Source organism: Ovis aries, chromosome X, assembly GCF_016772045.2.
Source record: "Ovis aries strain OAR_USU_Benz2616 breed Rambouillet chromosome X, ARS-UI_Ramb_v3.0, whole genome shotgun sequence".
Taxonomy (NCBI): domain Eukaryota; kingdom Metazoa; phylum Chordata; class Mammalia; order Artiodactyla; family Bovidae; genus Ovis; species Ovis aries.
In genome coordinates this window covers 47,361,808-47,386,380 of record NC_056080.1, presented here as the reverse complement: position 1 = coordinate 47,386,380, position 24,573 = coordinate 47,361,808, and the positions used below count along the sequence as shown (strand labels likewise).

General features: G+C 40.0%; 1 pseudogene; it reads left to right on the top strand.

Annotated features, from left to right (window-relative positions):
* The first annotated feature begins 7,394 nt into the window (after positions 1-7,394).
* On the top strand, positions 7,395-23,366 carry LOC132658798 (endogenous retrovirus group PABLB member 1 Env polyprotein-like; annotated as a pseudogene).
* Positions 23,367-24,573: the final 1,207 nt, after the last annotated feature.

The window sequence follows — 24,573 nt, the reverse complement described above, 5'->3', positions numbered from 1 at the left end:
TTTTTAGTCCTATGATCTGTTGATGGGCACTTGGGTTGCTTCCATGTCTTGACCATTGTAAATAATGCTAGTATAATCTTTGGGGTGCAAACATATTTTCAAATTAGTGTTTTTTGTTTTTTTCTGGAATTATTTTTTAGTGGAATTGCAAGTAGTTCTATTGATAACTTTTAAGAAGACTCCATATTTTTTTCCATAGACACTGTATCAATTGACATTCCCAAAAACAGTGTACAAGGGTTCGATTTTCCTACAATCCTCTCCAGTATTTATTATTTGTGAAATTTTTGATGATTGCTATTCTGACTGATGTGAAGTGATACCTCATTGATTTGTATTTCTCTAATAATAAGTGGTATCATCTGCATATCTGAGGTTATTGATATTTCTCCTAGAAATCTTGATTCCAGCTTGTGTTTCTCCCAGTCCAGCGTTTCTCATGATGTACTCTGCATATAAGTTAAATAAGCAGGGTGACAATATACAGCCTTGACGTACTCCTTTTCCTATTTGGAACCAGTCTGTTGTTCCATGTCCAGTTCTAACTGTTGCTTCCTGACCTGCATACAGATTTCTCAAGAGGCAGGTTAGGTGGTCTGGTATTCCCATCTCATTCAGAATTTTCCACAGTTTATTGTGATCCACACAGTCAAAGGCTTTGGCATAGTCAATAAAGCAGAAATAGATGTGTTTCTGGAACATTGCTTTTTCAATGATCCAGCGGATGTTGGCAATTTGATCTCTAGTTCCTCTGCCTTTTCTAAAACCAGCTTGAACATCAGGGAGTTCACGGTTCATGAATTGCTGAAGCCTGGCTTGGAGAATTTTGAGCATTACTTTGCTAGCATGTGAGATGAGTGCAATTGTGCGGTAGTTTGAGCATTCTTTGGCATTGCCTTTCTTTGGGATTGGAATGAAAACTGACCTTTTCCTGTCCTGTGTGTAGAGGAACTAAAAGACTCTTGATGGAAGTGAAAGAGGAGAGTGAAAAAGTTGGCTTAAAACTCAACATTCAGAAAACGAAGATCATGGCATCTAGTCCCATCACTTCATGGGAAATAGATGGGGACACAGTGGAAAGTGTCAGACTTTATTTTTTGGGATCCAAAATCACTGCAGATGGTGACTGCAGCCATGAAATTAAAAAACGCTTGTTCCTTGGAAGAAAGGTTATGACCAACCTAGATAGCATATTCAAAGGGAGAGACATTACTTTGCTGACTAAGGTCCGTCTAGTCAAGGCTATGGTTTTTCCTGTGGTCATGTATGGATGTGAGAGTTGGACTGTGCAGAAGGCTGAGCGCTGAAGAACTGATGCTTTTGAACTGTGGTGTTGGAGAAGACTCTTGAGAGTCCCTTGGACTGCAAGGAGATCCAACCAGCCCATTCTGAAGGAGATCAGCCCTGGGATTTCTTTGGAAGGAATGATGCTGAAGCTGAAACTCCAGTACTTTGGACACCTCATGCGAAGAGGTGACTCATTGGAAAAGACTCTGATGCTGGGAGGGATTGGGGGCAGGAGGAGAAGGGGACAACAGAGGATGAGCTGGCTGAATGGTATCACTGACTCGATGGACGTGAGTCTGAGTGAACTCTGGGAATTGGTGATGGACAGGAAGGCCTGGCGTGCTGTGATTCATGGGGTGGTAGAGTCAGACACGACTGAGCGACTGAACTGAACTGAACTGAATAATAAGTGATGTTGATCATCTTTATATGTACCTGTTGGATATCTGTATGTCTTCTGTAGAGAAATGTCTGTTCAGGTCTTCTGTCCATTTTAGATTGGGTTGTTTTGTTTTCTGACATTGATCTGTATGAGCTGTTGGTATAATTTATATATTAATTCTTTGTTTGTTTTTTTTTTCTTTTTTTTTTTTAGTTTTTTATTTTTTAAATTTTAAAATCTTTAAATCTTACATGCATTCCCAAACATGAACCTCCCTCCCACCTCCCTCCCCATAACATCTTTCTGGGTCATCCCCATGCACCAGCCCCAAGCATGCTGCATCCTGCGTCAAATATTTGCTTCCATTCCATAGGTTGTCTTTTTTGTTTGTTTGTTTATGGTTTTCTGTTTTGTGCAAATGGTTTCAAGTTTAATTAGGCCCCATTTATTTATTTTTGCTTTTATTTCCACTACTCTAGAAGGCAGATTCAAGGAAAAAAAAAAAAAAAAGAAAGCATTCCTTCCATTTATGTCAAAATGTGTTCTGCCTGTTTTCCTCTAGAAGTTTTATAGTCTCCATTCTTACATTTATATCTCTAATGCATTTCAAGTTTATTTTTATGTATGGTATTAGAGAATGTTCTAATTTCATTATTTAACATGTGACTGTCTAGTTTTTCCAATATCACATGTTGAAAAGACAGCGTTTTCCCCATTGTATATCGCCTCATTTGTTGCAGATTAATTAACATATCTCTATCAGTTTTTATTTTGTTTTTTGTTTCTTTCCCCCCTTTGCTCTCTATCCTGTTCCATTAGTTTAGGTGAAAATATCACACACTCTTGGTAACAGTAGCTTTGTTTTAAATTATGATGTCTGGGAGAATTATAGATCCAACTTTCATCTTTTTTTCCCCCTCAGGATTTCTTTGACAACTCAGGTCTCTTGTAGTCCAATATAATTCTTAGGAATTTTTTCCAGTGCTGCGAAAAATGCCCTTAGTATTTTGATAAGGTTTGAATTAAATCTATAGTTTTCTTTGGATAATACACCATTTAAATAATATTGACTCTTTTAACCCAAGAGTATAGATTTTTTTTTCATTTTTATAAGTCATCTTCAATTTCTTTTATCAATGCTTGCGGTTTTCAGTGTATAGTATATACACTTCCTTAGTTAAGTTTATTTCATGCATATTTTTATGTGATTTAGAAACTGTTCTTTTCAAAATTTTCCTTTCTGATAATTCATTATTAGTGTATACAAACACAACAATTTCTGTATATTAATTTTATATCCTGAAACCTTGTTGAGTTCATTTATTTGTTCTAATAGTATTCTGGTAGAAACACTAAGGTTTCTATACAGAATTTCATGTCATCTGCAAATAATGAAATTTTTACCTCTTTTCTTCCAATTTGAGCCATTATACTTCTTATTCTTGCTTGATTGCTGTGACTGGGACTTCTAATACTTTGTTAAATGAAAACAGTGAATGTGAAAGTTCTTGCTTTGTTCCTGAATTCAATGAGAAGTCTTTCAGCGTTTGACCATTGATTATTGAGCTGGCTATGGGGCTTATTGCATGTGCCCTTGATTATGTTGATATATTCCCTTTATAATCAGTTGGAAGAGAGTTTTTATTGTGAATGAAGGTTGAATTTTCTCAAATTATTTTTCTGCATCTATTGAGATGATCATGTGATTTTTATTCTTCTTTTTGTTACTGTGATATATCACATTGATTTCTGGATATTGTACAATACTTGCATCACTACGATAAATCCCACTTGATCAGTGTATGACCCTTTTTATATATCACTGAATTTAGTTTGTCAAAATTTGGTTGAGTATTTTTGCATTTATATTCTTCAGAGGTATTAGCTTGCATACTTTTTTTTCTGCAGTGTCTTTGTCTGATTTTGTTATCAGGGTGATAGTGGATCCATAGAATGCCTTTAAGTATGTTCCTTCCACTTCAGTTTTTTTGGATTGGATTAGTATGAGAATGATATGTATGAGTTATCCTTAATATGTTTGGTAGTATTCCCCTGTGGAGCCATCTCATCCTGGAGTTTCATTTCCAGGAAGTTTAATTTTGACTAGAGCTGTTATTTCACTTCTAATGATCAGTCTGTTCAAATTATCTATTGCTTTTTGACTCAGTGTTGGAAGGCTGTAAGATTCTAGAAATTTGTTCATTTCTCTAGGTTGTCCAATTTGTTGCCACATAAAGGTTCTTAGCATTTTCCTATTTTTATTTGTATTGGTGCCATATTGATGGTTATTTTCCCTTTTCCATTTCTTATTTTGGACACTTGTCCTTGGGAGGGATCTGGATTTACACAGAATGATTTGTCAGTTTTATCTTTTCTTAAAAAAATAAAAAGCTCTTAGAAGATGGCAGAGAAGTAAGATGGGGGTATCGCTTTCTTCCCCACAAATACATCAAAAATACATCTGCGTGTGGAACTGAGAGGACAACAGGTAGGAAGGCAAGAGGTTCCCAAGTAGCAGGAGGAAATAAACTGCAAGTGGCAGACATTATTTTTCCTTCTCTACACAGAATTAAAAGAGACTTCTTGTAATTCTATGTTGATGACACCTGGTTCTGCCTTGAGGTAACCAATGTGGTTTTCTTATGGAAATGCTTTTCTTGAGCTACATTAATGAACCTATGTATTTCTTTGGAATTTGCCTTTCTTCAAAATGGTTCCACCTAAGACTAACTTTTTGTTCTTTTCTCAAACTTTAGGTTGATAACGGCTCAACAAACCAGTATTCATATCAATTGTTTTATACCAGGGGGATGACACAACTCATGCCATCATATCTCAAAAATGCATATTGTGAGTGAAACACCCTCAGCTTTGAGGTGTCTCTCTTATCTGATTAATAGCTTTCTAAACGACATTACTTTGCTGACTAAGGTCCGTCTAGTCAAGGCTATGGCTTTTCCTGTGGTCATGTATGGATGTGAGAGTTGGACTGTGCAGAAGGCTGAGCGCTGAAGAATTTATGCTTTTGAACTGTGGTGTTGGAGAAGACTCCTGAGAGCCCCTTGGACTGCAAGGAGATCCAACCAATCCATTCTGAAGGAGATCAGCCCTGGGTTTCTTTGGAAGGAATGATGCTAAAGCTGAAACTCCAGTACTTTGACCACCTCATGCGAAGAGTTGACTCATTGGAAAAGACTCTGATGCTGGGAGGGATTGGGAGCAGAAGGAGAAGGGGACGACCGAGGATGAGCTGGCTGGATGGCATCACTGAATCGACGGACGTGAGTCTGAGTGAACTCTTGGAGTTGGTGATGGACAGGGAGGCCTGGCGTGCTGCGATTCATGGGGTCGCAAAGTGTCGGACACAACTGAGCGACTGAACTGAACTGAACAAACATATAACACCTTGCTAAAAACTAGTAAGAGGGCACTCTTTCTGTCCCCTTCTGATGTCCATGTCAGAAGCTTTCCATATCTCTATTATACTTTAATATAATTTTGCTACACAAAACTCCAAGTGGTCAAGCCTCATCTCTGGCCCCATATCAAATTCCTCTCCTCCAGAGGCCATGAATCCCTGCATAACACACAGCTTGTAGCAGCAACCTTTCATCTCAGGGGGCTCATGTGGGATCTTCAAGACAACATAAGGACACTCGGAGCTCTAGCTCTTTGTTCTCCTAGTAAACACATTTTCTGCTGTACTTTAATAACTCCATGGTGTGCCTGTTTTTGTGAAAACAGCATGAATGAGACATGGAATTGTCCATGAAGCAATCATTGAGCCATATTCTGCAATTTTGCAATGCTTCATAATGACTGAAGGCAGACAATGCCAAGAGGCACCCATTGTCCCTGCAAGGGGAGCAGCCAGAAATGGGCAAAGCGTGTGGACTGAGCTTTTTTTTCTTGGTCACATTTCCTGGTCTCTTTGACCATTTCATAACTGCCTGAGGAACTAGAACTAATAACCAAGCCTGTCGGATCACAGACTTTCAAGGGACTTGTGATCCATGCTGTTGGTTGTTTTATCATGCACTGCAGACAAGAGCACGTTCAGTAGCTACGTAGAGCTCTAGCTCCAAGAATGTCTCTCAGGCTAGAAGTCGCTCTCTAAACTACCTGCCTCAGTGGCTAGGGACATGAAAGTGAGTCTTTATCACAGCTGAGCCTCCAATCTATGTGAATAGGAACACTGCTGGTGACCATGAGGTTTTTGAGGACACAGATAGGGAATCCTAGGATCTGATCAGATTGGAAGTGCAATGGGCTTCTTCCTTTGGTAACACTAGCTCTTAGTGGGCCAGAGGTGGCTTTGGAAGGATTAGCCCTAATATAGCTTGAGGACAAAAATCACTTTTTCCTCATGGCCAGACCTTCACCACCTATTTTGTTATCACATATACTGGTGTGGTGACACTCAAATGGAACATCTTGGGTTTTATGTTTGCCCTTTTGTGATTTACCCATTCTATTGTGGTCAGGAATATACTCAGGACTGTGCAAAGGCATGCAGCAGATGGGTGTTTTCTCTGGAAATCTTAGCTTGGGAGGAATTCTTGAAGGCTACTCTGTTGCACCCCAGGTGGCATCAGAGGAAGAGTAGAAATCAGACAAAGGGTTTAATGATGAGGAACTGGACATCAATCTGGTATGTCACCAGGTCTACCCCTGGTGCATCTCCACCCTGCCTCAGTGGTAGAATGGTGAGGGACAGTAGTGGGACACCTGCGTCAGTAAGAGACAAGTTAACTCCAGCCAGGAAAGGAAGCTTAGGTGGAAGACTTATCTCCACCACCACCTAAAGCAAGGAGAGATGCCTCTGGTAGAAAAGGCTGCTGGATGCTGCTTTTCTCTCTTACAGATGGAAGCTAACAATTTCAGCCTCACTGCCTTGAACTGCATCCTGAAAAACTGGGATAAATTTGATCCCCAGAGCTTAAAGAAGACATGCTTGATCTTCCTATGTGATACTGTATGCCCAAGGTATCCATTGAAGGATGGTGAACAGTGGACAGTTGAAGGGTCTCATAATTATAATACTGTCTTACAATTAGACTAGTTCTGCAGAAAACAAGGGAAATGGCTAGAAGTGACATATGTGTTGCCTTTTATTTCTCTCTGTGAGACACTCCAGATTTATATCCTAAGGATATGCATTTGGGTGTGAAACCTTCAGCTCCCTCCTGTCCTCCTACTTTGCCCCCATATCCAGGGTTTCCAACTGAGCAAACTGAAAGTCAGGGCACCCCTCAAGAGAGGGTTTCCTCAGTCTCGGTAGAAAATCAAACTGAAATTCAAACTGTTCCAGTCTCAGTAGAAGTCTAAACTCCAGTCTCAATATGACCTCAGACTACTTTGTTTTCAATTGAAATTCAGCCAGTCGAAGTAAGAGAAGCTCAGACAGCTAAAACTAAGGATGAAATACAGGATGAGACAGGACAGGAGACAAAGAGATAAGGAAAAATAGGCTTCTCCAATATATCCCTGGGAACATATGCAAAGGGCAGCCAGAGAGGTTGAGGAACAGCCACACAAGCTGTTGCCTCTCCATGAAGCAACTAACAAGAAAAATAATGAATCTATGAGAGTTAATAAGCCCTTTTCTTATCAAGAAGTACCAAGAATCAAGGAAGGTCTGGGAGACTATTAGGAGGACCCAGAAAAATATATTAGAGCCTTTAAGTGTGTTACTCTGCTGTGTGACCTTACTTGGAAGGATGTGATGTATATTCTGGGGCAGACACTAACTCCTGACTCAGAAATTCGAGTTTTGGAGAAAACTATTGCCTATGGAGATGAATGGCTTGATAATGAATCAGCAGGAAAGAGGGAGGATGAGATAGCAACCCTTCCTACTGAGAAACAGGCTGCCCCAACTATAGAACCAGACTGGAACTATAACACGGCTAAAGGAAGGTGGGATCAGAGTTATTTTGTCAGATGTATTATTGAAGGACTCAGGCGAGCATGTGCTAAGACTTTAAACTATGCCAAATTGGCAAACATAGAACAGGAAGAGAAGGAAGCACCTGGTAAATCCCTACATAGACTGTGAGATGCCCTTTGCAGATTCACTGAGATTGATTCTGAAAGTGAAGAGGGGAGATTGATCTTAAAGAATATATTTCTCACTTAGTGGGGAACAGACATTTACTGTAAGCTACTAAAACAGACATATGGACCAAATCAGTCCTTAGATAATTTGTTGCAACTGGATCAGACAGTTCATTATCAAAACCATTCTGAGACAGCTTGAGAAAAGTGCCCAGAGGAACCCAGGTGGAAAGGGATGGATTTGCTATTACTGTGGAAAGGAGGGGCACCACAAGTGGGATTGTCCTCAGGCTTCTAAGCTGCCCTGGGTCCATGTCCAGTCTGCAAAGGACCACACTGGAGGAAAGACTGACCCCAGAGGCATAGGACCCAGGAGTTGGGCTCTCAGGACAATCAGGACTGAAGCTGTCTGGGGATCCCCCTACAAGTTCCTATCCTAATTACTCTTGATTAATCACAAATATTAGTAATGGGGAGCCAGTCAGTCGCTTTCCTTTCGGACACTGGGATAATTTACTCTGTGCTTACTGAAGCCTCTGGTCCACTTTCTCCCTGATCCACTACTGTAATGGGACTGTCTGGATGTCCCAAACATTATTATTTCAGTTGTCCTCTAAGCTGCAACTGGGACTCTGTGCTGTTTTCACATGAGTTTCTGATCATGCCAGAGTCTCCCTCACCCCTTTTGGGGAGGGATATACTGAGCAAGCTGCATGCCTCTGTTTTCATGAATGTTCTCTTTCTCTCCCATTGGTTGAACAAAATATAAATCCTAGAGTGTAGGCTAATGTAAAAACTGGGTTGAACACAAAATGCTATTCCTGTTGATGTCAGGCTCAAAGACTTACACATATTTCCACATCAAAAGTAATATCCTCTAATACCTGAGGTTAAAGAAGGGTTAAAGCCTATCACTGAAAATTTAAAGGAGCAGGGGCAATTAATTCCCTGCAACAGTTCATGCAATACTCCTATTTTGGGTGTTAAAAAGTCAAATATAAATGGAGACTAGCTCAAGATTTATGAATAATAAATGAGGCTGTGGTCCCTTTACATCCTGTGTTGCCTAATCCTTACACTGTATTGTCTGAAATTCCTAAACCAGCCAAATAATTTTCAGTAATTGATTTCAATGCTTTCTAGTATATACTATTGGTGAAGGAAAGCAAAATTTTATTTGCCTTTGAAGACCCTACCCAGCCAGCTTCTCAGTTAACCTGGAGAGTTTTATTCAGACAGAGTTTGTCATGGGATCTACAAAACTTTAATAACCCCGAGGCAGTAGTGTTACAATAAATAGATGATATTCTGCTCTGTGCTGAGGCAGAGAAAGCTTGCTCAAAAGCCTCAGCAGACTTTGTAAACATTTTTGGCTGGCTGTGGTTATAAGTCATCAAGGGAAAAGGCTCAGCTTTGTCAACAATCTGTTAAATATCTGGACCTAATCATATCCGAAGAGACAAGGGCCATAAGCCCTAAACGAATTAAGCCTATACTAAATCATCCCCTACTTATATAGCTCAGCTGATAAAGAATCTTCCTGCAATGTGGGAGATCTGGGTTCAATCCATGGGTTGGGAAGATCCCCTGGAAAAGGGAATGGCTGCCCACTCCAGTATTCTGGCCTGGAGAATTCCATGGACTGTATAGTCCATGGGGTCACAAAGAGTTGGATACGACTGAGTGACTTTCACTTTCACCTATGACTTTAAGATAATGAGACGACTATCTTAAAGCTACTGCCACATTTGGATTCTGGGTTATGGGGACCTTGCCCAGCCTCTATATATTCTTATAACTGAAATTCAACAAGCCCAAACTGACAAGCTGGTTTGGTGTCCAAATGCTCAAAAGACTTTTAAGGCTCTTCAAACTGCTGTCCTGCAAGCTCCTGTTTTGAGCTTGCCCACAGGGTCAGAGTTTAATTTGTTTGTCAAAAAGAAAAGATATGGCCTTGGGAGTTATGACACAGCCCCAAGGGCCTCACTAGAAACCTAAAGGATACCAGAATAGATAATTAGAAATAGTGGCACTTTATCTAGAAGTAATTCCTGATATTGCTTTATTAGTGCTTGAAGCTCTTAAGTTCATTAATGGGTGAAATCATACTGTTACTGACTTCTCATGATGTGAGTGGAATCTTAAACTCTAAAGTTAATATTTGGATGACAGACAGTCAGCTTCTTAAATATCAGTCATTGTTGTTAGAAGGACAAATAACTAAGCTTAAAGTTTGTGGCAGCTTTCAGCTTTCCAACAGATATTATGGAAACTCTGGGAGTTGACTCCTGACCCAGCCTCTGAGTCAAAAGAGCTGCTGTTTGAGCCAAGAACCAAGGTCCTGATAAAGACATTGGGATCTGGGGTCAATCTTTCAAGCCCCTCTGGAAAGGCCTTTACCATGTTATTCTTTCTTCTGTCATAGTTGTCAAGGTGCCAGGAAATGATTCATAGGTGCATCCTGACCCAGTCATTTTATGGCTTTATTCTCTATGCTTTTACTTTTTTACTTTTCAGATTGGCCTGATAATCTATGTGGGCTTGCTTTTGCTGACTTCAAAAACCCTGAGTCTGCCATTTGACTCTTACAACAATACCTTCTTATTCTGGGCTCATTTCTAAGCCACATTCCACAATCAGTCTAATTGCTGGGTCTGTGAAACATGCTTCTCCTCATCAGTGGAAGGCTTCCCATCATAGGTGTCTCCACTTCAGGGAAAGGACTTTTTCTGTGTCTGTGACTACTTTCGACAACAGCAATCATATGTGATGCCTCTTCTTAATCTGATGACATCTAACAATCCTAAAATGGACTGGTGTAACACTTTATACCTTAACTATGGACATAATGTGACTTTTAACTTTGATTATACTTTATCTTGGTTTAATGACTATTTTGCTGCACATAAGAAGACAAACAGATATATATCTGATTTTTTTTTTTACCCAATGTTTGTCAAATATGAGATGAGGTCATATGGCTAACTCCTGAAAAGGAATGCCTAATGTCAGTTCCCTCATATGCTGGGAACAAATAGAGCCATTCCCAGAAGTTAGCCCACAACTCAATTATAATCACTGGAAACAACTGGGATTTTTGCCTCAAGAAATATGCAGTGTAATTATTCCTGTGTTTTCTAACCTGCCTGGCCAGGCACTGATTGGGACTGGATCTCTCAGTTACAGTGGCTTGCTCCAAACAGGACCTACTAGATATGTGGCTCTTACCTATGGGCATCACTTCCCCTGGCTGGATAGAGAGTGCACCCTAAGTCTAGTTTTTACTCATGCCTTCATATTTTCAGAAGTTCCAGAGATCCCTGCTATTTTGCCACATCTTAGAACTCGTTGGACCAGGTCTGTATTTCACTGGTATGATTATTTGGCTGCAATTTTCGTTCCCTCTCTGGGAGCTACAGATGTTATGCTACAAGTTGATGCTCTGACTAACTATTCAACAGGCTTTACAAAATTCTCAAAAAAACTATTTCAGCCCTTAATTATGAACAAATACAAATTAGAAAGGTGATTTTACAAAACGGATTGGCTTTAGATATTCTGACAGCTGCACAAGGAGGAACTTGCGCCATTATTCATACCCAATGCTGTGCATATATACCTAATATGAGCACTAATGTTACTCACTTTACTAAGCACATGAACAAGATGACTCAAGCTATGGATACTCCTGAAGCCTCAGTCACTTCACTTTGGGATATGTTAACTAGTTCCCCATGGTGGAAAACTATCTTAATTTTAATAATTCTGATTGTTCTACTTTTGCTGTTTGCTCCCTGCATCTGCAACTGTGTACCTGGATTTGTTTCTAGATACATGAAGCTTTCAAGGTCCAAATGGTTGTCCAAACTCCTATGAGTGTCACAGCTTCTTCCAACTACTACTTGGGACCTCTGGATCATAGACCTCTCAATATGAGGATTAGGAGAATATGTTGCCTCACCAATTTACGGAAGATGCCCCTTATCAGTTGGGAAGCAGTTATGGAATGAGAATGCTGCCCCTTTCCCTAGGCAACATAATTTTCCTAAAAGAAAAGGAAGAATGAGAGGATAAGAGGCAGGAAGGCCCAAGGTCCCCAAGCAGCAGGAGGAAATAAACTGCAAATGGCAGACTTTTTTTTTTTTTCCCTCCTCTACACAAAATTAAAAGAGGCTTCTATTAGTTCTACGTTGATGACACCTGGTTCTACCTTGAGGTAACCAATGTGTTTTTCTTATGGAAATACTTTTCTTAAGCTATGTTAATGAAACTATGTATTTGCTTTGGAATCTGCTTTTCTTCAAAATAGTTCCAACTAAGGAATAAGCACAAGCTGGAATCAAGATTGCCGGGAGAAATATCAATAACCTCAGATATGCAGATAAAACCACAGTTATGGCAGAAAATGAAGAAGAACTAAAGAGCCTCTTGATGAAAGTGAAAGAGGAGAGTGAAAAAGTTGGCTTAAAGCTCAACATTTAGAAAACGAAGATCATGACATCGGGTCCCATTACTTCATGGCAAATAGACGGGGAAACAGTGGAAACAATGGCTGATGTTATTTTTGCAGGCTCCCAAATCACTGCAGATGGTGATTGCAGCCATGAAATTAAAAGACGCTTACTCCTTGGAAGGAAAGTTATGACCAACATAGACAGCATATTTAAATGCAGAGACATTACTTTGCCAAGAAAGGTCTGTCTAGTCAAGGCTATGGCTTTTCGAGTAGTCATGTATGGATGTGAGTTCGACTATAAAGAACGTTGACAGCAGAAGAATTGATGCTTTTGAACTGTGGTGTTGGAGAAGACTCTTGAGAGTCCCTTGGACTGCAAGGAGATCCAACCAGTCCATTTTAAAAGAAATCAGTCCTGGGTGTTCATTGGAAGGACTGACGTTGAAGCTGAAACTCAAATATTTTGTCCACCTGATGCAAACACCTGACTCATTTGAAAACACCCTGATGTTGGGAAAGATTGAAGGCAGGAGGAGAGGGGGATGACAGAGGATGAGATGGTTAGATGGCATCACCGACTCAGTGGCCATGAGTTTGAGTAAACTCCGAGAGTTGGTGATGGACAGGGAGGCCTGGCACGCTGTGGTTCATGGGGGTTGCAGATTCAGACACAACTAAATGCCTGAACTGAACTGAAACCCACACACTTATGGGCAACCTATCTTTGACAAAAGAGGCAGGAAAACACAGTGGAGAATAGACAGTCTCTTCGATAAGGGTTGCTGGAAAAGCTGGCCTGCTACATTTAGAGAAAAGAAACTAGAACATTTCCTAACACCATACACAAATATAAACTAAAAATGGATCAGAGGCTTAAATGTAAGGCTAGAAACTGTAAAACTCTTAGAGGAAAACATAGGCAGTACAATTTTTGACATAAACCACAGAAAGATCCTCTTTGACTCACCTCCAAGTGTAATGGAAATAAAAACAATAATGAACAATGGGACCTAAATAAACTTTCCATGATTGTGGTTTTCATTCTGTCTGCACTCTGAGGAATAAGGATGAGATGCTTATGGAAGTTTCCTGATGGGAGAGACTGACTGTGGCTCAGTAAACCTTGAATCCAATTTTCTGTTGATGGATGTGGCTGTGCTCCCTCCCTATTGTTTGACCTGAGACCAAATTATGGTGGAGGTAATGAAGAAAATGGTGACCTCCTTCAAAAGGTCTCAGCATGCACTGCTGCACTCAGTTCCCCTCACATTGCAGCAGGCCACTACCAACCCATGCCTCTGCCAGGGACTCTTGGACACTCACAGGCATGTTTGGGTCAGTCTCTTCGGGGTGGGGGGACTGCTACTTTCTCCTGGGTCCTAGTGCACACAGTTTTATTTGTGCCCTCCAAGAGTCTGTTTCCCCAATCCTGTGTGAGTTCTGGTGGGGTTAATGGAAACTTCCTCCAAAAGGGCTTCTGCCACAGCCAGGTCTGCTGCACCCAGAGCCCCTGCCTCAGCAGCAGGCCACTGCTGACTGCTACCTCCTCAGAAGATACTCAAATACTCAAGGGCAGATCTGGCTCAGTCTCTGTGGGGTCTCCTGGTGTGCACAAGGTTTTGTTTGAGCTTTCCAAGAATCTCTGGCAGGTAAGGGATTTGATTCTAAATGTAATTTTGCCCCTCCTACTGTCTTGCTTGGGCTTTTCCTTTGCCCTTTGGCATGGGGTATCTTTTTTTTTTTATGAGATCCAACATTCTGCTGTCAGTGGTTGTTCATCAGAGAGTTTTAATTTTTGAGTTCTCACAGAAGATGGGCACACGTTTTTCTCCTCTGCCATCATATCACCTTCCCTTTACATATCTGTGATCACGGAGGATTCTCTCCAGCATTTGACACGTTTCCAGAATTCAGCAGCGCCTTCCCTTGCACATTACTATTTCAATTTTCACATTCCTAGGCAGCGTTATCATCCAAGTCTTCCAGAGAGATGTCCTAGTGTTGATCCTGTTTGGATGGGGAGGAGGAAGACTGTCCAGAAGTAAATAGGTCAACAGTGCCACTGAGACACGGGCCTTGAAGAGACACCATGTGGTGGTTGGCACCCTCTCTTCTCTGCCGAAGCAGTGTGGGGGCTGGCCTAGTGCAGTATTCATGCCAGCACCTCCAGAGACCAACAGGGGCTCAGCTGGTACTGGAGCTGTGCTGCAAGAGGAGCCCACACCGGGAAAGGTCACTTATTTTAGGGAGCTCTAAAATCACTGCAGATGGTGGCTGCAGCCAGGAAATTTATAGATGCTTGCTCCTTGGAAGAAAAGCTATGACCAACCAACACAGCATATTAAAAAGCATAGACATTACTTTGCTGACAAAGGTCTGTCTAGTCAAAGCTATGTCTCTTCCAGTAATCATGTGTGGATGTGAGAATTGGACTATTAAGAAAGCTGAGCACAAAAGAATTGATGCTTTTGAACTTATGGTATTGGAGAAGCCTCTTGAGAGTCAAGATATCAAGCCAGTACATCTAAAGGAACTCCTGAACATTCATTGGAAGGACTGATGCTGAAGCTGAACCTCCAATATTTTGTCCCCCTGATAGGAAGAACTGACTAAATGGAAAAGATCCTGATAATATGAAAGATTGAAGGCAGGAGGAGAAGGGGACAACAGAGGATGAAATGGCTGGATGGCATCACCAAATCAATGGACATGAGTTTGAACAAGCTCTGGGAGTTGGTAATGGACAGGGAAGCCTGGCGTGCTGCAGTCCATGGGGTCACAAAGAGTCAGGCACGACTGAATTGAACTGAAATAAACTTACAGGTTTTGCATGGCAAAGGAAACAATACAAAAGATTCAAAGACGATCATAAGAATGGAAGAAAATACTTGTAAATGAAGCAACTTGCAAAGGATTAGTATCCAAAATATATAAGTAGCACATGCAGCTCAATATTAGAAAAACAAAGAGTGCAATCCAAAAAAGGGCAGAAGAAGTAAACAGACATTTCTCCAAGGAAGACATCAGTTCAGTTCAGTTCAGTCGCTCAGTCATGTCTGACTCTTTGCGACCCCATGAATTGCAGCACGCCAGGCCTCCCTGTCCATCACCAACTCCTGGAGTTCACCCAAACTCATGTGCATCGAGTTGGTGATGCCATCCAGCCATCTCATCCTCGGTTGTCTCCTTCTCCTCCTGCCCCCAATCCCTCCCAGCATCATAGTCTTTTCCAGTGAGTCAACTCTTCACATGAGGTGGCCAAAGTCCTTCCAATGAACACCCAGGACTGGTTTCCTTTGGGACGGACTTGTTGGATCTCCTTGCTGTCTAAGGGACTCTCATGAGTCTTCTCTAACACCACAGTTCAAAAGCACCAATTCTTTGGTGCTCAGCTTTCTTCACAGTCTAATTCTCACATCCATACATGACCACTGGAGAAACAATAGCCTTGACTAGACAGACCTTTGTTGGCAAAGTAATATCTCTGCTTTTTAATATGCTGCTTAGTTTGGTCATAATTTCCTTCCAAGGAAGACATATAGATGGCCAATAAACACATGGAAAGATGTTCAACATCACAAATTGTGGGAGAAATGCAAATCAAAACTACAATAAGGTGTCATATCACACCATTCAGAATGGACAAATCTAAAAACAATAAATCCTGGAGAGGATGTGGAGAAAAGGGAACACTCCTGCACTGTGCATGGGAATGCAAACTGATACAGCCATTATGGAGAAAAATATGGATATTCCTTAAAAAACTAGGAGTAATCTATCATATGAACCAGCAAGCACACAACTGGGCATATACCCTGAGGAAACCCCAATGACACATACTCCAATATTCTTTGCAGCACTATTTAAAATAGCCAAGATATGGAAGCAACCAAGATGCATATTGTCAGATGAATGGATAAAGAAGCTGTGGTATATATATACAATGGAATATTACTCAGACATAAAAAGGAATGGATTTAAGTCAATTGTAGTGAAATGGATGAACCTAGAGCCTGTTATTCAGAGTGAAGTAAGTCGGAAAGAGAAAAATAAATATTGCATAGTAACACATATTTGGAATCTGGAAAAATTATAGTGATGAACCTATTTACAGGGAAGGATTGGAAACTCAGAATGAGAAAACAGACTTGTGGACCCAGTAGGGGAAGGGGAGGTTGGGTCCAAAAGATAAAGTAGCATTGACATATATACACTATCAAGTGTAAAATAAAAAGATGGTGGGAAGTTTCTGTATAATTCAGGGAGACCGGCCTGGTGCTCTGTGATGATCTGATGGGAGGAAATGTGTGAAGGGGATGGAGGCCTGTAAGGGAGGGTATATATGTATAATTATGGCTGATTCAAGTTATTCATAGAAACAAGCACGATATTTTAAAGCAAACATCTTTGACAAAGGAGGCAAGAATATACAATGGATTAAAGACAATCTCTTTAACAAGTGTTGCTGGGAAAACTGGTTAACCACTTGTAAAAGAATGAAACTAGAACACTTTCTAACACCATACGCAAAAATAAACTCAAAATGGATTAAAGATTTAAACATAAGACCAGAAACTATAAAACTCCTAGAGGAGAACATACGCAAAACACTATCCAACATAAATCACAGCAGGATCCTCTATGACCCACATCCCAGAATATTGGAAATAAAAGCAAAAATAAACAAATGGGACCTAATTAAACTTAAAAGCTTCTGCACAAGAAAGGAAACTCTAAGCAAGGTGAAAAGACAGCCTTCAGAAAGGGACAAAATAATAGCAAATGAAGCAACTGACAAACAACTAATCTCAAAAATATACAAGCAACTCCTGAAGCTCAATTCCAGAAAAATAAACGACCCAATCAAAAAATGGGCCAAAGAACTAAACAGACATTTCTCCAAAGAAGACATAAAGAAGGCTAACAAACACATGAAAAGATGCTCAATATCACTCATTATCAGAGAAATGCAAATCAAAACCACAATGAGGTACCATTTCACGCCAGTCAGAATGGCTGCGATCCAAAAGTCTACAAGCAACAAATGCTGAAGAGGGTGTGGAGAAAAGGGATCCCCCTTACACTGTTGATGGGAATGCAAACTAGTACAGCCACTATGAAGAACAGTGTGGAGATTCCTTTAAAAACTGGAAATAGAACGGCCTTATGACCCAGCAATCCCACTGCTTGGCATACACACTGAGGAAACCAGAATTGAAAGAGACACATGTACCCCAATGTTCATCGCAACACTGTTTATAATAGCCAGGACATGGAAGCAACCTAGATGCCCATCAGCAGATGAATGGATCAACCACTAAAATGAATACATTTGAATCAGTTCTAATGATGTGGATGAAACTGGAGCCTATTATACAGAGTGAAGTAAGCCAGAAAGAAAAACACCACTACAGTATACTAATGCATATATATGAAATTTAGAAAGATGGCAACAATAGCCCTGTATGCAAGACAGCAAAAGAGACACAGATGATTTGGGAGAATGGCATTAAAACATGTTTAATATCATATATGAAACGAATCGCCAGTCCAGGTTTGATGCATGATACTGGATGCTTGGGCCTGGTGCACTGGGATGACCCAGAGGGATGGTATGGGGAGGGAGGAGGGAAGGGGGTTCAGGAAGGGGAACACGTGTATACCTGTGGCAGATTTAGGATGATGTATGACAAAACCAATACAATATTGTAAAGTAATTAACCTCCAATTAAATTAAAATAAACACTGAGAAAAAAGCAAACTTCCTCCAATTAAAAAATAAATTTAAAAATTAAAAGCTTTCATCTTCCTTGATATTTCTATTGCTTTATTTTGGTTTCTATTTTATCTTTTCTCTATTTTTTTTGCATTTCCTTCTGCTGGCTTTACTGCTTTGCTTTGTTGTCTCTTTCTAATTATTTTAAACGTGGTAAGTTAAGGTGTTTACTTGGATGTACTTACTTCTTGAGCAACACCTGTGCACTATGAACATCCCTCTAAGAACTGCTTTTGCTGCATCCCATAGATTTCACAACATATTTTCATTTATCTCATCTTAAGGTATTTTCTGATTTCTTCGATTTCATTGTTATACACTGGTTTTGTAGTGGCATATTTTCAGTGTCCACATGTTTGTTCTTTCCCAGATTTATTTCTGTTGCTGTTGTCCAGTCATTCAGTTATGTTTGAATCTGTGTGACACCATGGACTGCAGCACACCAGACTTTCCTGTCCTTCACTATCTCTTGGAGTTTGCTCCAACTCATGTCCATTGAGTCAGTGATGCCATCCAACCATCTCATCCTCTGTTGTCCCATTCTCCTTCTGCTCTCAATCTTTCCCAGCATCAAAGTCTTTTTCAGTGAGTTGGCTCTTCACATCAGGTGGCCAAAGCATTGAAGCTTTAGCTTCAGCATCAGTCCTTCCAAAGAATATTCAAGGTTAATTTCCTTTAGAATTTAATGGTTTGATCTCCTTGCTATCCAAGGGGCTCTCAAGAGTTTCCTCCAGTACCACAGTTCAAGAATATCCATTCTTCAGGGCTCAGCCTTTATTGTCTAATTCTCACATTCATACATAACTACTGAAAAAAAAAACATATATTTGACTATACAGACTTTATGGGCAAAGTGATGTCTCTGCTTTTTAATATGCTGTCTAGGTTTTTCATAGTTTTTCTTCCAAGGAGCAAGCATCTTTTAATTTGATGACTGCAGTCACCATCCACAGTGATTTTTGAGCCCAAGAAAATAAGGTGTTCTAATTACATTTTGTTGTAGTCTGAATTTATGCTTGATATAGCTTCTATCCTCATGAGTTTGTAGAGGCTTGTTTTGTGACCCACTATGCTCTCTATTCTGGAGAAAGTTCCATGTGCACGTGAGAAGAATGTGTGTTCTTCTTTTTATGGATAGTGTGTCTTGACTTATATCCATTAAGTCCATCTGCTCTAATATGTTATGTGAGACTTCTGTTGTCTTACCAATTTTCTACCTTGATGGTATGTCCACGGATGTCAATGGGGCATTAAAACCTCCTACTATTATTGTCTTATTGTAAATTCCTCCTCTACATTTGTTAGCATGTGATTTATGTATTTAGGTGCTTCTGTATTGAATTTGTGTATGTTAACAAGCATAATATCCTCTTTCTTTCTTATTGATCCTTTCAACATTATATAATATCCTTCTTTGTCTTTCATTATATTATTTGCTTTAAAGTCTATTTTATCTGATATGAATTTTTTTTTAATTTAATTTTTTTTTTATTTTTAAATTTTAAAATCTTTAATTCTTACATGCATTCCCAAACATGAACCCCCCTCCCACCTCCCCTCCCCATAACATCTCTCTGGGTCATCCCCATGCACCAGCCCCAAGCATGCTGCATCCTGCGTCAGACATAGACTGGCGATTCAATTCACATGATAGTATACATGTTAGAATGTCATTCTCCCAAATCATCCCACCCTCTCCCTCTCCCTCTGAGTCCAAAAGTCCGTTATACACATCTGTGTCTCTTTCCCTGTCTTGCATACAGGGTCGTCATTGCCATCTTCCTAAATTCCATATATATGTGTTAGTATACTGTATTGGTGTTTTTCTTTCTGGCTTGCTTCACTCTGTATAATCGGCTCCAGTTTCATCCATCTCATCAGAACTGATTCAAATGAATTCTTTTTAACGGCTGAGTAATACTCCATTGTGTATATGTACCACAGCTTTCTTATCCATTCTTCTGCTGATGGACATCTAGGTTGTTTCCATGTCCTGGCTATTATAAACAGTGCTGCGATGAACATTGGGGTACATGTGTCTCTTTCAATTCTGGTTTCCTTGGTGTGTATGCCCAGCAGTGGGATTGCTGGGTCATAAGGTAGTTCTATTTGCAATTTTTTAAGGAATCTCCACACTGTTTTCCATAGTGGCTGTACTAGTTTGCATTCCCACCAACAGTGTAGGAGGGTTCCCTTTTCTCCACACCCTCTCCAGCATTTATTTCTTGCAGATTTTTGGATCGCAGCCATTCTGACTGGTGTGAAGTGGTACCTCATTGTGGTTTTGATTTGCATTTCTCTAATAATGAGTGATATTGAGCATCTTTTCATGTGTTTGTTAGCCATCCATATGTCTTCTTTGGAGAAATGTCTATTTAGTTCTTTGGCCCATTTTTTGATTGGGTCGTTTATTTTTCTGGAGTTGAGCTGCAGAAGTTGCTTGTATATTTTTGAGATTAGTTGTTTGTCAGTTGCTTCATTTGCTATTATTTTCTCCCATTCAGAAGGCTGTCTTTTCACCTTGCTTATATTTTCCTTTGTTGTGCAGAAGCTTTTAATTTTAATTAGATCCCATTTGTTTATTTTTGCTTTTATTTCCAGAATTCTGGGAGGTGGATCATAGAGGTGAAAATGAGTATACTACCCAAAGCAATTTACAAATTCAATGCAATCCCTATCAAGCTACCAGCCACATTTTTCACAGAACTAGAACAAATAATTTCAAGCTTTGTATGGAAATACAAAAAACCTCGAATAGCCAAAGCAATCTTGAGAAAGAAGAATGGAACTGGAGGAATCAACTTGCCTGACTTCAGACTCTACTACAAAGCCACAGTCATCAAGACAGTATGGTACTGGCACAAAGACAGACATATAGATCAATGGAACAAAATAGAAAGCCCAGAGATAAATCCACACACATATGGACACCTTATCTTTGACAAAGGAGGCAAGAATATACAATGGAGTAAAGACAATCTGTTTAACAAGTGGTGCTGGGAAAACTGGTCAACCACTTGTAAAAGAATGAAACTAGATCACTTTCTAACACCGCACACAAAAACAAACTCAAAATGGATTAAAGATCTAAATGTAAGATCAGAAACTATAAAACTCCTAGAGGAGAACATAGGCAAAACACTCTCAGACATAAATCACAGCAGGATCCTCTATTTTATCTGATATGAATATTGCTACCTCACTTTCTTATTTTCATTTGGATCATATATCCTTTTCCATCCCCTCACTTTCAGTCTGTGTGTTTTTCATTCTGAAATAAATCTCTTGTAGGCATATTATTGGATCTTGCTTCGTTATCCAATTAACCACCCTATATCCACTCCAATATTCTTTCCTGGAGAATCCCCTGGGCAGAGGAGCCTGGCAACGTACAGTACATAGGGTTGTAAAGAGTCAGATATGACTGAAGCAATTTAGCATGCACACACATCTTTTGAAGTAGCATTTAGTTCATTGACATTTAAGGTGATTACTGATAGGTATGTGGAGAAGGCAATGACACCCTACTCCAATACTCTTGCCTGGAAAATCTCATGGATGGAGGAACCTGGCAGGCTTCAGTCCATGGGGTTGCTAAGAGTCAGGCACGACTGAGCGACTTCACTTTCACTTTTCACTTTCATGCATCGGAAAAGGAAATGGCAACCCACTCCAGTGTTCTTGCCTGGAGAATCCCAGGGACAGCGGAGCCTGGTGGGCTGCCGTCTCTTGGGTCGCACAGAGTCAGATATGACTTAAGCGACTTAGCAGCAGCAGCAGCAGCAGCAGCAGCAGCAACTGATAGGTATGAACTTATTTCCATTTTGGTACTTGCTTTCTGATTTGTTTTTGCAGTTCTTTTCTATTCTTCTTTTAGTTTCTTCCTATGTGGTTTGATAATTTTCTTGAATGGAATGCTTGTGACCCTTTCTCTCTTGTTTCTGTTTGTCTGTTGTAGGTTTTTGTTTTGTAGTTACTATGGAGTTTATGTATGTTTACCTGTAGCTATGTCTACTTGTTTTAAACTAATAATCAACATCAATCATGTTCTCAATGATCTCCTTATTTTTTACTCCTATTGACTACATTTTGTGTTTTTCACGTTCTAGTTTTATACCTTCATGCTTATGCTTTTACTGTTTCCTGTAGATATAATCTCTCCTACAATTTTGTTTTGTTTTTGTTTTTAATCTGTTTACTAAGTTTTTAAAGTGAACTTCAAGCCTTACTATACATTTGACTTTCCTATTGGGATTTTCCCTTTCTATACATTCTAGTTTATTTTCAACTTAGAGAAGACCCTTCAACATTTCTTTTAGGGAAGGTTTATTATTGATGATTATTTTAATTTCTGCTTGTCTGAGAAATTGTTTATCTCTCCTTTTTCCTAAATGATGATTTTGTTGGGTAGAATATCCTAGATTCAAGATTTTCGCTTTCAGGACTTTGAATATATCATGACATGCCCTTTTGTCCTATTAAATTTCTGTAGAGAAATCAGCTGATAGAGTTACAGAGACCCTCTTGAATATGACTCTTTGCATTTCTCTTGCTGCATTTAGAGTATACTCTTTACCTTCAATTTTTGCCATTTTAAGTATAATATGTCTTGCCATGGGTCTGTTTGGGTTAATTTTGTTTGATGACCCTCTGTGTTCCCTATTCCTGGATATCTATTTCCTCAGGACTTTGGTTTGGGAAGGTTTCAGCCATGATTTCGTCAAATACATCTTTAATTCCCTTCTCTCTCTCTTCTTCAGGAACATTTTACATGATCCCATAGATCTTGTATCTTGCTTTCAGGATTGTTTGTTCGTTTTCATTTGTTTTTCTGTCTGCTCTTTTGATGCATGATTTTATTTTTTCTCTTTCTGATCACTTACTCATTCTTTTGTGTCTTTTAATCAGCTATTCAATGTTTCTAGATTGCCTTTTATCTCAGAAATTGAATTATCTATTTTTGATTCGGTCATTTTTATAGTTAAGAATGTCTTAACTATATGATCTGAGTTTATATTGGTAATCTTTCTAATTTAGTTAACATTTTTATTACCTCTTTTTGGAACCCAATGTCTCATAGACTGACAATGTCTGTTTCATAATTTAATCTCAGTTTTCTTTTTTTCTCTTACTCTTTTAGTTGGGATTCATTCTTCTGCCTTTTTATTTTACTCAACTTTTTTGTCTCGAATTTAGGTGAAAAGTTTGTCTGTTGTAGTCTTGAAGGTGTGCATTTATCTGGGAGTGTCCTTATGTCTACCACATGTGTCCAGTATCATTATGGCAAAACCGGTTTTGATGTGGACCCCAGCTATGTCTTTCCTCAGGATATGTTGGCCACTATCACATTGACAGTGAGTGCAGCTGGTGTTGAAGGATGCAATGTCTGTGCAGAGTGTGAGGCATGACTTCCTCTTTACTCCATAGATGTTGCCAACCTCTCAGGGTTGGGTTCTGCTCCCTACTTACTGTAGCAGAAACACTGAGGGTCATGGTTGAGCTGACTCTCTCTCTCTTCTGAGTGTGTTTTCTGCCTCAAAGATTGGAGTGTTGATGTAAGTGTAGCTTATGCACTCACAGAGGTCTGATGCATTGCCTGTACAAGTGTTTGTATCTGCACTCCAAGATGTAGTTCAAGGTTGTATCATTCCTCCTGTTCTGGTCATCTCTGATCTAGTGCAAGCTTGCGGCATGGTGTGTGTAAGATTACAGCATTTGCTAGGCTGGGGCTGGGATTCAGGGCATTGTGGTGCAAGTTATTGAAGTGGCTACAGTGCTGTCTGAGATCTGGGCTGCTTCTGTGGTGTTGATGGAGTCAGTACCGACATTGGCTGCTGTCATCCCATCTGAACAACTTCCCAGGACTCCAGCCATCCCTCTGTCCCTAGATCACATCTTTTCCCAGGATCTGTCTTCCTTAGACCCATCACCAACCTGTGGCTTGTGGGTGGGTGGAACCAGAATGTTTTTTTCAAATGGGAGCTGTGAGCAAGGTGTGGAGGTCATTAGTGCTTCTTGAGGTACCACTTGAATAAGTGCCAACAATGGTCGCCACTGATCCATTTGATCACACATCAGGTCTCTAGACTGTCTATGTACGGCTAGGCCAAATGTTTTTCCAGGGCCTGTATAGCACATGTCCCATGACAAGATGCAGTGTACAATAAGCAGGCCTTAGTTATCCATTCCTCTTAGATTGGAGAGTGAGGTGATGTGGCAGTCCCTAGCACAAAGTTGTCTCCACCCTGTTTATTGTCAAGCCAGCACCCTCATATTATGGAAGTGGAATTTAGCCTTCCCCATCACTTATATCTGTTTAAACAATTCTTCTAGCAGCTAAGGGGTTTGTATCTTTTGCATGGTACCCCAGGTCTGGGCCATGTAGTCTTTGGCTCAATCTCGTCACTGTCTAATGATCTGCCTTTGCATACTTTCTCTTCCTTTCAGATCCTTTCCAAGAGCAGAAATCCCAATCCTATGTCCTTTTCCTTCCTACCTAGTTACATGGAAATCTTTCTTGCAGTTTTTTTGTGTAGGAGTTTTGCCATTTTCATCTTTTTTCCCATGATAATTGTTCCACATGTAGATGTAATTTTGATATGTTCATGGGAGGGA